Consider the following 12,349-nt stretch of genomic DNA (forward strand, 5'->3'; position numbering starts at 1 on the left):
AGCCGAAGAGGAAGCCAAGGAATTGTATTTTTAATTGGAAATATGAAATGGAGTTTACCGAAAACAGTGAGTCTTTAAACTCTGAAAGCCCTGTGTCAGTAACATATTTCCTTCAGCATGATCACGCTTCCTAAAAATCCCAGACAGGGCCAATAACTAGGGTCAAAGTAATAAAAGTTCAGAGCACACCGGGAACAGTCTTATCCAAGTGACACAGCATCAAATAGAGACGGAATGGACGACTTGTGATATGCTCATACAAATAAAATGAATTAGCCATCAACACAGGAAACATGAATCAGAATCTCAAAAAACAGATGAATAGAACCCAGGTATAAAATCCCTGTGTGTTACACCATCTAATGTGCAGAAAGTCCTAGAGAAAGCAAACCTTCTTGGTTTCTATAAATGTTATGTGGGTGGTTTCTCTTTGGTCAGCGTCTCTGGACTAAGAAAAGCTTTTCAAGTATTTTCTGTATCCGTATCTTGATTGGGCATATATGATACAAATAGAGCATTTGGCGAAATGTGCTCAGTGTTTTAAGATTTGTTTACTATACTGTATATGGTTTACACTTTAATTTTAAAAATCACTTAGCAAATGTCTATAAATGGCATATTTAAAACAACCCCTCTCTCTATAAAAATTGAAGGCTTTGAGAATTCATGTCATGTACACACGCACACAGGTGTATGTATGTGTGGTGTCGTGTATGTGGATATGAACATACCACATTAAATAATCCACTTCATACACTGTGAAGTAGAATATCATACTTCTTTATTGATGCTTCTATAGATACATCTTTGTTTGTGTGTTGGTTGGTTGGTTGGTTGGTTGGTTGGTTGGCTGGTTTTCTCTCAGATTGTCAGACTTCTCCAGAGTCATTCACCTAATGGACAGAAGCCATTCTTGATGTGTCATTTTTAAAAAGACACATAGTCTACTTTGCTAGTTGTCATGCCTCTTGAACAAAGGCTGTTTTCCAATTGTTTCCCCAGAGATGCTTCAGAGTAATTGTTAACTTAATGAATGTTTATCTTCCAAACTAGCATCAACTTTCCTCTGGCTAATTTTGCTCTCCCAGCATAAACAGTCTGTCTCCTGCTAATCAAATGGCTTCAAGTTCATCTGAAAAACTGAAATAGCAAATGAATAAATAAATAACAAACAAATAAACAAACAAATAAATAAATACATACATACATACATAAGTCTTTGCCGGGGTATCTTGCTTTCAGGGCTCAGTAACATTCTGAGGTCACCCCTTAACCATGCTGTAGAATGCTGAATTTTTAAGAGCTTCAAGTGATTGGCTAACACATTAAGCTGCTCTGCCAGATGTTGAAAAAACGGATTGCTCCCAGCATATAAATAAGCACTGTTATGTCTCTATAAAATTCGAGACCTTGAATGGCATATCTGATTAGAGTGAAATGAGAAAGGAAGAATTGTCATAAACAAGAAGCTGAAATTAAAAAGATGAATTTAGTCACTACCTACAGTGTGTTAAAATCGTCTTTCTATCAGTGGATGGAGAAATTCAATAAAATACTTGCAATCTTAAAGGTGCTAAAACAGACCTTGGTGGTGTTTAATCACACTAATGGTAATCACCCCTTTTGTGGCTTTATTGTAAAAGGAGAGGCGTTTGAATGTCAGTATCACAATTAATTTCTAGACAGTTGTATCTGAGTAGCGTCTTTAGTGTCTACTTGTATGATAATTATTAAGATGAAATTTCTGTGCTCCTGGTCATATAAATTTCAGGGGAAAAAAACCCACCAGCAAGCATGAACAGGGGCAGCTCATAAATGCTCGTGTGCAGACAAGGGTTTTTTCATCTTCCGCCATAGATAACCACCACCAGCGGTATCTCTTTTTCATGGCACCCATTGGCTAACTGATCTCAGCAATTCTTTATTATATAGACCTCATCGCCCGCCTCTGTTTATGATGTTGTCCTGCTGTAGTGAAAGTCCAGCTTTGTGTAAATGAAATGACAACTGTCTCAGTTACTGCTCTATTGCTAGGAAGAGATACTATGACAGAGGCGGGTTATTAAGAAAGAATTTGTCCGGAGGCTTGCTTGCTGTTTCAAAGGGTTAGTCCAGGAAAGTCAAGGAAGGACACGTGACAGCAGGTAGCCAGCATGGCTGTTCCCGTTGGAATCATAGTTGAGAGCATAGATCTTGATCCAAAAGACAAGAAGCAGGGAACTGCTCTTCATTTATGTATTAGTGAGAAACTTGTTTTTTAATAAGCTCACATCTATTTACAGAGACACACATTCATTGCAATGCTTGTTTAGGTTTTAACCCTGGGCCTGGTATAGGCTTTAGAATCTTAAAGCCTACCCTCAGGGACAAACCTCTTCCAAGAAGGCCACAGCTTCTACTCCTTCTCCATTTCCAAAACAGTTCCACTAACTAGTGAGCAAGAATTTGCATACTTGGGCCTTTGAGGGTCATTCTCATCCAAAACACCACAAACCAACAATCAATGATCTAAGTAAAACCTCGTAAGGGGGAAAAGTTGAACATTAACTAAGCCTAGAGAGAAAATAATGAAAAAAAAAAATACTTTCATAGGAAACCAACAAGCATTTTCTGAATGTTGAACTTGATTCCCTGAAGACTCCCTAGGTACACAGGGAAACAGAAGAATCCACCCCATAAACTCATTAGGTTGATAAAGGCTACAGTGCATGAGGACCTAGGAAGAGTACTGACCAAGGTCTTAGAACTTCCAAGAAATACTTCTCAGGTACAGTGCAAAACGATCAATATGAAACCATAAAAACTCATCTTGTTTTCTGAGATAAAGGCCACCTTCCAGAGGAGCAAAGTAGAGACATAAACAAATTCCCATAGAGTTCTAGAACATTCCAGGAAAAATAGACTTGCAAAGCCCTTGGAGCATATCCTTCAGTCTTGGCTTCATACCTATGGTCTACTACAGCAAGATTCACCCTGAGACCAGGTCATGCAAGGAACCACCTGTGTGGTGACTCTTGACAGCATCTACCTACAGGTAGAGAATAGGAAGAGCTACAGGTAGTGGTAGGCATGGAGCCAGATCACCAAGGAAGGTATTGGTATGGTGCCAACACACTGGCTTTTCACATGCCTCTCAGTCTGCTGTGTGAATCACTGTGGTGTGCAGATGCCAATGAGCAATCTTTTGGCAAGATCAGTAACCTATGCTGCCAGGTCAACAGCTTTGGTCAGCAAGGGAAATTCACTCCAATGAAGGTAGGAGCAGCGGGCTCTTCAACTATTTATTAATGAGAAAAGGCTTTTTAATGATCTCACATACACCTACACAGGCACACATTCTTTGCAAGGTACTTGCTGCCATTTTAATTTTAACCCTTTAAACCCTAACACCAGTGCCTGGGGAAGTACCCGCCACTGTCATGGTAGAACCTTGTGTCTCTTTTGGGTCATTTTGACTTTAGAACATACTCCTTACAGCTTGCTGGACCCAGGCTTCCCCAGGAGGCTCTGAACAGTACTTTATGCAGGTTTTATCTCTGGAAACACATACTTGACACACAGCATACATTGCTTAGTTGCATCCTTGGCTATTAAACTCTGACCTACTCTCTTTACCATGATTCTTTTGTCTTAATGTTTTTGTACTCTTCATCAAGGTGAATTTTTAAGGCAATTATTTGCAAAACACCATATGATCCACTCAGCACATTCTATAGACTGAATTACATCTCTGCAATATTCATATACAAAAGTCCCAATAACCAATATGGTGGTAGTTAGAGACATGAATTTTGGGAGGTAATGATTAGGTTAAGGTGGAGTCATATTAAGGACTAATAGTCTCAGAGCCTTCCAATTTCTCCCTCCACATGAGTAAACAATCATAACTCAGCTGACAGCAAGCCTGGAAAATGTTCCTTTCTAGGACCATGACTTACATCTCCTGACAACAATTATGAAGAATGAATTTGCCATTTTAACCACACATGGTATTTTTTGACAGTGACACAAGCATAGTAGCACCAGGAGCAATGTATAAATGAGGGGAGAAAGTCTCAGAATGTAAGCACTGTGTTTTTAATTAAATCTAATTGTGTATGATATTCTGTTGAGCTAAAAAGTGCTTGCTCTTGTATTAGCCCATTAAAAACTGGATATTTTTACCTCATTGTTATGCTAATAACCTATCTCTCAAGCTGAAATAAGGTTTCAATTATTCATCTTTCTTGTGGGTATGATCAAGGGCTGCAACCTTAATGAAGGCAATAATGTGCATTCTATATTTAGATTATTTTTGTACTCCAGATACATCTCTAAGATATGTCTTCCTTATATTTGCCAATGGATTTGTATAAGGGGATGGCATAGAGCTACATCTCTATCAGAAGGCTGTAGGTATTCATCTACCAAGTCTCTGAAATGCAACTCTTAACTGCACACCAGACACATGAGGATCTTAGTCAGTAAGATCAATTATGATATGACAACATCTCTGTCAGTGATCTACCCTATGTATGATGTAGTCTCATAAAACTAATGGAAGTAAAAAGACTTACTCCCTAGTGTTTCTACTATACTTTTTCTATGTTAAGACTGTATGTGTGTGTGTATGTGTGTATTCATATTCAACAGTATGTATGTAGCTATGTGGATGATAATTTCAACTACAGTAGGTTACAGTAAGACATCTTAAGCTTTTTTTGCATTTGTAATTTCCTTGGAAATTTTCACATGGCTTCAGTTATACAGGTAGAGTAGCAAGTCAAATATTTACTGTTAATAAATCATAATGAACTCTGTTTAAAAAATAATCCTTGGTATTAAAGATTACACAAATTTGCATACTAATGAGGTGGATGTGTTTATTTACTTTTACATAAAGAATTAAATCTTGGCAGATTGTTCGACACTGGGGGATTGTCAATAAAACATTTTTCTGCAGTTGTGGATATCTTAATTATTTGATTCTTAGAAAATTTCATGCATGTACACAATACATTATGCTTGTGTTGATTCCCATCTCCTCTTGCCAGTTGCCCACCTCCAGCCCTTTAGTACATCTTCCTACCAATTCCATGCCTCTTCTGTATTTAAATCCACTGCATCCAAATAATGATACTTCGATGTTCATGGGTGTGGGGGCATCCACTGGGGCCTAAGCAACCTACCAACGCCAATAACTTCAAAGATACCTGATTATACCTGCTCTGGCCACCATCGGCTGCCAATAGCTTCTTAGCTCAGGATGGGGTTGATCAGAATTTTGATATTATAAATATGAATGCTGAAAATACAGTCACAAGAATTTTATAAGACACAATGGCAAATGAATGTTTAAGGACACTTTGGACATGAGTGGAAAACTTTATCTTAATCCCAAGCCAAGAGCCATTTAAAAGTATCTTATGAAACACAAGCCAGAAACTCAAAACAGCAATGTTTGAAATCAATTGTTCTGGCACTATACAATCAAAGTTATACTAATATATGTATAGTATCAATGAAATATCTACTGTACATAAACTCAAACCCACTAGAAAAAATGAGATTTCATCAAATATAAAAACATCCATGCAACAACAAAAGTAATAAAGAGTGGAAAGATTAAAGGCAAGATTAATAACACATTTCAATGGTTCATTTTATAAGATATGAACATTCAAAGTATATGTAACTAAAATAAATAGCAATAAAACAACTCAATTACTAAAAAGAGCAAATTATCTTTATAATCACTTATAAAAAGAAGACATACAAATGTCCAACACATATGTTAAAAGTGACCACCCTCACTAATTATTGGTGAGACGGGAAATTAAAGCTTAAGTGACCAAACCTTTCAGCTATGTTACCATGGCTTTACTGAAAATGTGAATGACACCATGTGATGAGGATTTGTGGAAAAGAGGCTGCCGGGTACTACTGGAGAGAGTGTGAAATTGGTACAGCCATTAGGAAAAAAAATCTATGGAGGTCTTCAAATGGTGGAAAGTAGATGTGTTGGGCTCACAGAGGCTCACAGAGACTGAATGGAGCCTGTGATAGGTCCTCTGCATATTTCATGGTTGTTTATCTTCATGTGCATGTAGAACTCCAAACTGACGTGTGTGTGTGTGTGTGTGTGTGTGTGTGTGTGTGTGTGAGAGAGAGAGAGAGAGAGAGAGAGAGAGAGAGAGAGAGAGAGAGAGAGAGAGAGAGAGAGACTCCCCTTCTTTTGGAATTTTTTTCCTCCTATTGGATTGCTTCTCCCAGCCTGGATGTGAGGGTTTGTACCTAGTCTTGATGTAACTTGTTACAGTGTATTTGGTTGATATCCCTGGGAGGCCTGCTCTTTTCCAAAGGGAAACAGAGGAGGAGTGTGTCTGGGGGAGAGGAGAAGATGGTAGGTGTGGGGACTGGGAGGAGTAGAAGGAGGGTACACTGTGGTCCCAGTGTAATGTTTCAGAGAAGAATAAGTTAAAATTTTGTATCATTCGAGCCAAAAATCCTCCTGTATATGTATTCAATGTATCTAAGAACAGTGTACATGTGTGTGTGTGTGTGTGTGTGTGTGTGTGTGTGTGTGTGGTGAGTATATAGGTCACATATGTGCATATGTTATGAGGGTTTCATTTACCTGTATATGTGATTGATAGAGGTGTGGATGCAGTCATTCTAGAGTGTCTCACTGAACCTTGGGCTTGCTGCTTTGCCTACATTAGTTGATCAAAGAGCTCCAGCAATCTTCCTGCCTCCACACTCAGTGCCAGGGTTAGAGATGTGGGCCACCGATGTAAGGCTTCTGGTGTCTCCCGAGTCATTGCCCCAGCCCCAACATTTGTTTTCTAAAAACAAATTTTGTTAGGCCACGTTTTCTTTTGTTTTCAGAATTGTGCCACATAGAAGAAGACATAAGGAAAAAAAATCCATTTTTCATAATTAAATCCTTAAGTTTCTGAAAGAACAGAAAACTCAGTATGCACAGCAAAACCACTGTGATTCGTAAACACACAGTCATCTCAGATCAGATAAGGTGTCTCAGCAGCCTTCATCTGGACATGTATAGTACAAAACCCAGGCTGTCTACTGCAGCACTCAGAGATGAGGATTTACTGCAGGTCATTATACTTCCTTTGTTCCAATCGTCTTCTGGTCATTGTGCATTCAGAAACTGCTGCTGGATTATTTTGAACCCCTATATTCAGTATCACAGCCCCAATGTGGTTGCCACCCTCAAAATGAAAAGCTGATAGCTACACAGCAATATGTTTAGGTAAACCTGATAGTCACGTGCACTCAAAAAAATCAAGTTAACACATGCCTCATGAAGCACCTCCATGCTGAAAATGTGTCACTATATTTCACGATGACAACGTGTTGCCACGTTTTGTTGAAATTGAAGTATAGAAGCAAACAAAGTAAATTGTGATTTTTGTTTTCCCCTAAGCCACCTTGAGTGTTTGCATAAAAACCGTGGCAGTTCTATTGAAGGGACAGTTGAACTATAAATATCAATTTTTGAAGAACTGTAGTACACCAGTTCCATGGAGCAGGTCACCTTCAGCTGTGGTGACAGCTGCTTAGAACCATAGCTGTTGATTTGGACCTGCACACTGCTGTGGTAGGTGGTTAATGCTACTCAAATCACCCCAGTCTTTGTCTCTGTCTCTCTGTCTCTGTATCTCTGTCTCTCTCTCTCTCTCTCTCTCTCTCTCTCTCTCTCTCTCTCTCTCTCTCTTTCTCTCTCTCTCTCTCTCTCTCTCTCACACACACACACACACACACCCTTCCATTTTGGTATACCTTAAACAGCTCAATGGTTGGGGCCACGCCAAAACTTCTATGTTGCTAACTCCTCTCCTCTAATACTCCTGAGTTATTCTGAGTTATTACTTAATAAAACCTATATTCCATCTTTGCTACGCCAATGGGGTGGGAGGCCCTGGGTACACTCTTCTCCAGCTTACATGATTGGTGTGCTCTCTCTTCTGCAGCTTTCAAGTCTGGATCTGATTCCTTTCCCGGTATGGCAATTCCCCTTCTTCTCTTGGTCTCTTGGTCTTAACCTATTATGTCCTTAAGGGTCAGAGGTTATCTTCCCAAGGACTATAGAAATCAGCCTTCTATCTTTAAAATTGGCCTTATGGAAAATGGGTTATTTAAAGTGTAGAGTTATATAGAATTCTGGCTATCTTATTTTCCCAGGTGTGCTTGTTAGCTTTTGTGCGTGTGGCACAAGCCAACACACATCTGATAAGAGGAAATCGTAAGTGAGAAAACGACTTTATAAGATAGCCCTATAGGCAAGTCTGTTTTGGAAGAGATTTTCTTCATCAGTGATGAGTGTGGATGGTGCCACTCCTGAACTGGTGGGTTGTCTGGGTAGCATAAGAAGGCAGGCTAAGCAAGCCATGGTGAGTAAGCCAGGGAGCATCACTACTCTGTGGCTTCTAGTTCAGCTTTCTGCATTGAGTTTCCCTGAGAGACATGGTGTGACCTGAAAGCTGTAAGTTCAAATAAACCCTTTCCTCTCTCCATATGCTTTTGGGTCACAGCAATAAAAGCCCTGGGTAAGAAACCAGCCACAAGGCAAAGTGAATATACAATCATGTTAGCTGTTTTCATGTTACATTGTTTCAAGCCATGATGTCTTGGTTTGAAGCCACCCAGCTCCAGCCAGCATCTGAAGGAAGAGCTAAAACTGTACTGATATTCACATGAGAGCAACATCACATACAACGTGATTCCATTGAGAACATATGTGACCCAAGCCAATTTATCCACATAAATCAGGCCTTTTGAAAGAAGCATTAACCTAACAATTTTTGTGCTTATGAGCAGAAGTGACGTTTGTGCGGCTAAGACTTCTTTTAAGTGGGTTTTGATTTGCATCTAGAGTGAGCTGTGTCAAAACCAGAATTTAACCCTTTATAGTAGAGCAGGCACTTAGTACCAGGTCACTAATCCATCCCAGACACCCACGCTTAACTTGATTTTTGACCATTTGTCAAGACGAGGCTCATATTTTATTTCTTCAGCATATGGTGTTTCTCCCATTCTTCATTTCCTCAGAGGAGAAGGTGTTTCCTCCATTGCTTATTTCTCTATAGAAAATGGTGCTTCTATCACTGAAAACTGATTTTCTTTCCTGGGAAAAAGAAGTCTTGTAAAGACAGTTCTGAAACAAACAAACAAGCAAATTTCTCTTCAGCTGTTGCAACTGGATCTGCTGACCCCACCCCACCCTCCCACCTTAAACAAGAGCTCAAAGAAGCTGTCACGGGATGTGGCAATAGAAAGAAAACTTTATTTTGGGGGGAAATGACACGACAAAGAACATAGTGAAGAATAATAAAAATAATCAAATAAAGGCACAGCTTAACCTAGGACAATAGTAGAGAACATGGTGACGTGACAATGTTCAGAGTAAAAGATGAGAAAGTGGATTCTGGGGGCATGGCGTCCTGTGGTCTTCCAACCGAGGACACTGGACACTCTGAAACCACAGGTAGCTTTTAACTGGCAGATAAAAGTGATTTCATGTTTTCCCTGCTGTTGCTATGCCAAATAGACTTCAGAAGAGAAAGGCTTCCAGAAGGTTAGAAAATAATTTGGACTGGGGCACACAGGAAGGAATAATAGCATTCAGTTACCTGAGTGGTCCAGAAGGGCAGAGAAGGTTCAAGTGATTGTACCCATGGAGGAAGGTGATGAAATCATTGCTTTAAAAAAAAAAAACAAAACAAAACCAAACAACCAAAATGATGCAAACTGTATCATGACCTAGCCGTCTCAGCTAGACTCTGCAGGGATTGAGGAGTCTACATCTGACATCTTGAATCAGCACTACCATCTGGCTGGGTGTGCACATAAGCACGTCTCCTTTCACGACAGAAATCCTGTCTAGATGTAGAAGTTGTCTGGGCTCAGGTGGGCACAGGAACTAGACAAAGCACAAAGGTGAAGAGAAGAAGGTGAACCCCCAACGAGGAATGACAGCCAATAGAAGAGAAGAGGGGGCAGTGAACCAAGAGACAATCTGGGAAGGGCTGGAGTCCAGACATCAGTTGGTTCATGTACCCAGGGATTTCAGAAAGCCTAGGGAGGTACCAAATGGGCTTGCCATGGGAGTTGCCAACCGGACTACTTTTCTCTGTAAGATGTTCTATTCGAAGCATCGTGGGGAAAAGAAAGGAATCAAACAATGCTTATTCGAATGGACTTATGCCACAGAGGTAGCTAAGTCAAGTGCTATCCTTGGTGAATTCCACCCCAGGCACTTGGTCTTTGGAAAATAGCATATCTTGTGAGAGTTGTGAACATGTAGCTCCAGTTGAGTCTTGCCATATGGAAACGTGAGCACAAATTGCTAGCAGCTTCAGGTTTTCAAGCGAAGCCAAGGTTTTATTTTTAATTTTCATTTGAAATTTGGACATACTAAACTCTTGACTCAATTTTTTTAAGATCCATCTCAAAACAAATAAAATAGAGCTTCAGGTGAACACAGCCTCCAGACTATAGTTTGCTACTCTGGCTCGGAAAGTAACATTTCAAAGATTCTCAATGAAGAGGGAGGGAGTAGACCCAGAGTAGTGTGTGGATTTCTTTGGGACTGGATTACTGCTTAGTGATGGAGGGTTGAGGTATAGGAGGATTGTGTGTAGGTAGGAGGGAATAGGTTCTAAGCTAATGCACTTCCAATAACATATCATCAACATAAATAAATACAAAAGGCAGTTAAGAGGATGCCTTTAAAATTAAACTATGAAACATTTCCATTCAGAATGGCCATTGCTCTTGCTTCCTTGCCAGTGTGGGCTTCTCATTCCCTCTCAGCACGATTTCCTTCAGACCACTTGTAATTGGCCATGGCAGTAGAGAGAAGTTCAGCGCAATTGTTGACGTGTGGCAATGTTGAAATGAGCAGTGATGAGAACATCCAAACTGATGCTGCCAGGACAGCGGGTAGGCAAACCTCACCAGCCTTTCCCAGTGTCTTCTGAATCGCTGAACTTCTCAACTTGTGTATTACTGAAGTCTAGACCAGGACTTTGCCCAAGACTCAAGCCCTTTGAGAACAGAAGTAGAGACAATACAGAATGATTGCAGAAAGTATTTCCAGTCAGGGGTCTCTGTAAGTTTGCTTTGTATGGATTATTTCCATCTATCTCTCAGTAGCCACTCTACCCCAAGGATTTGTGTTCTACTCAAACTCAACAGAATGGAAATTACAATTTGTTTGACACTAGATATACAGGCTGCTTAATTACTCAAAGTGAATTCTGAGGTGAGAGAGTGGAGCAAAGGCTTTCTGGGGTCTTATGTCCTGTGTCCTCCTTCCCTTAAGATGCATGGGTCACATCAGGACAGCTGTCAGCATTATAATCATCATTGTGCATTGAAGCAGTTGAGAGGCCAGTATACGGCTCTGCACTGTGTTACTCTGACTCCAGTGCCAGCATCTAGAGGCATCTCAGTCAAAGTTCCAAGGGACTTGTTCCACTGAGCCTCTGGAGCAAAACTCATATTTTCTTCTATGAGTTGTCTTTGGGCATGCCCTGTGGTGACAATTGGGGCTTTCCACTTCTCTACAAATTATACACACACACACACACACACACACACACACACACACACAGAGAGAGAGAGAGAGAGAGAGAGAGAGAGAGAGAGAGAGAGATCAATCCCAATGATCATTTCCTGAGAGACACGTGGATCTGTGCCTGAACCTTCATTGTGAAAGATAAGGCTCATTTTTTTTGAAATTATTTTGTCAAATTGCCTTTTGGGGGTTGGAGCTTGGCTTGGCTGGGCTGGGCTTGGCTGGGCTGGGCTTGGCTGGGCTGGGCTGGGCTTGGCTTGGCTTGGCTTGGCTTGGCTTGGCTTGGCTTGGCCTTGACCACGTGAAATATCCTAGGGAGAGATGACACATGTGTGCTTGGATTCTTTGCCTTTGATTCATCGATTCAGAGTGTCCACAGGTGGTGCTATTCAGGGTATGTGCAATAGAAAATAGACTCTTCAGGTTATAAATAGTTAGCCTGTTCTTTTTCTAGACTGATCCAAAGGATGAATTTGCATCAGGTATAGAACCCAAGAACAAGCATGGGTGTGCTTTATTCCCCCCCCCCCAGAGGCTTACATGTGTCTCTGCTATTTGTCAAAGTTGAAAGAGACATCCCAGGCTTTGTCTCTTCACTAGATATATGCATACATTGGAATGCACAGGTATAAATATTTAAATATGTAATATATAAGTGTATTCACAGTCTACCCATGCAATCTCTCTATCACTTTACATGGATATTAATGACATGATAAATATGAACAGACTTTGCAGGTATACGCCTTCATAAAACTATTTCTGAAG

Source organism: Micromys minutus (genome assembly GCF_963924665.1).
Source record: "Micromys minutus genome assembly, chromosome: 30".
NCBI classification, from domain to species: Eukaryota; Metazoa; Chordata; class Mammalia; order Rodentia; family Muridae; genus Micromys; species Micromys minutus.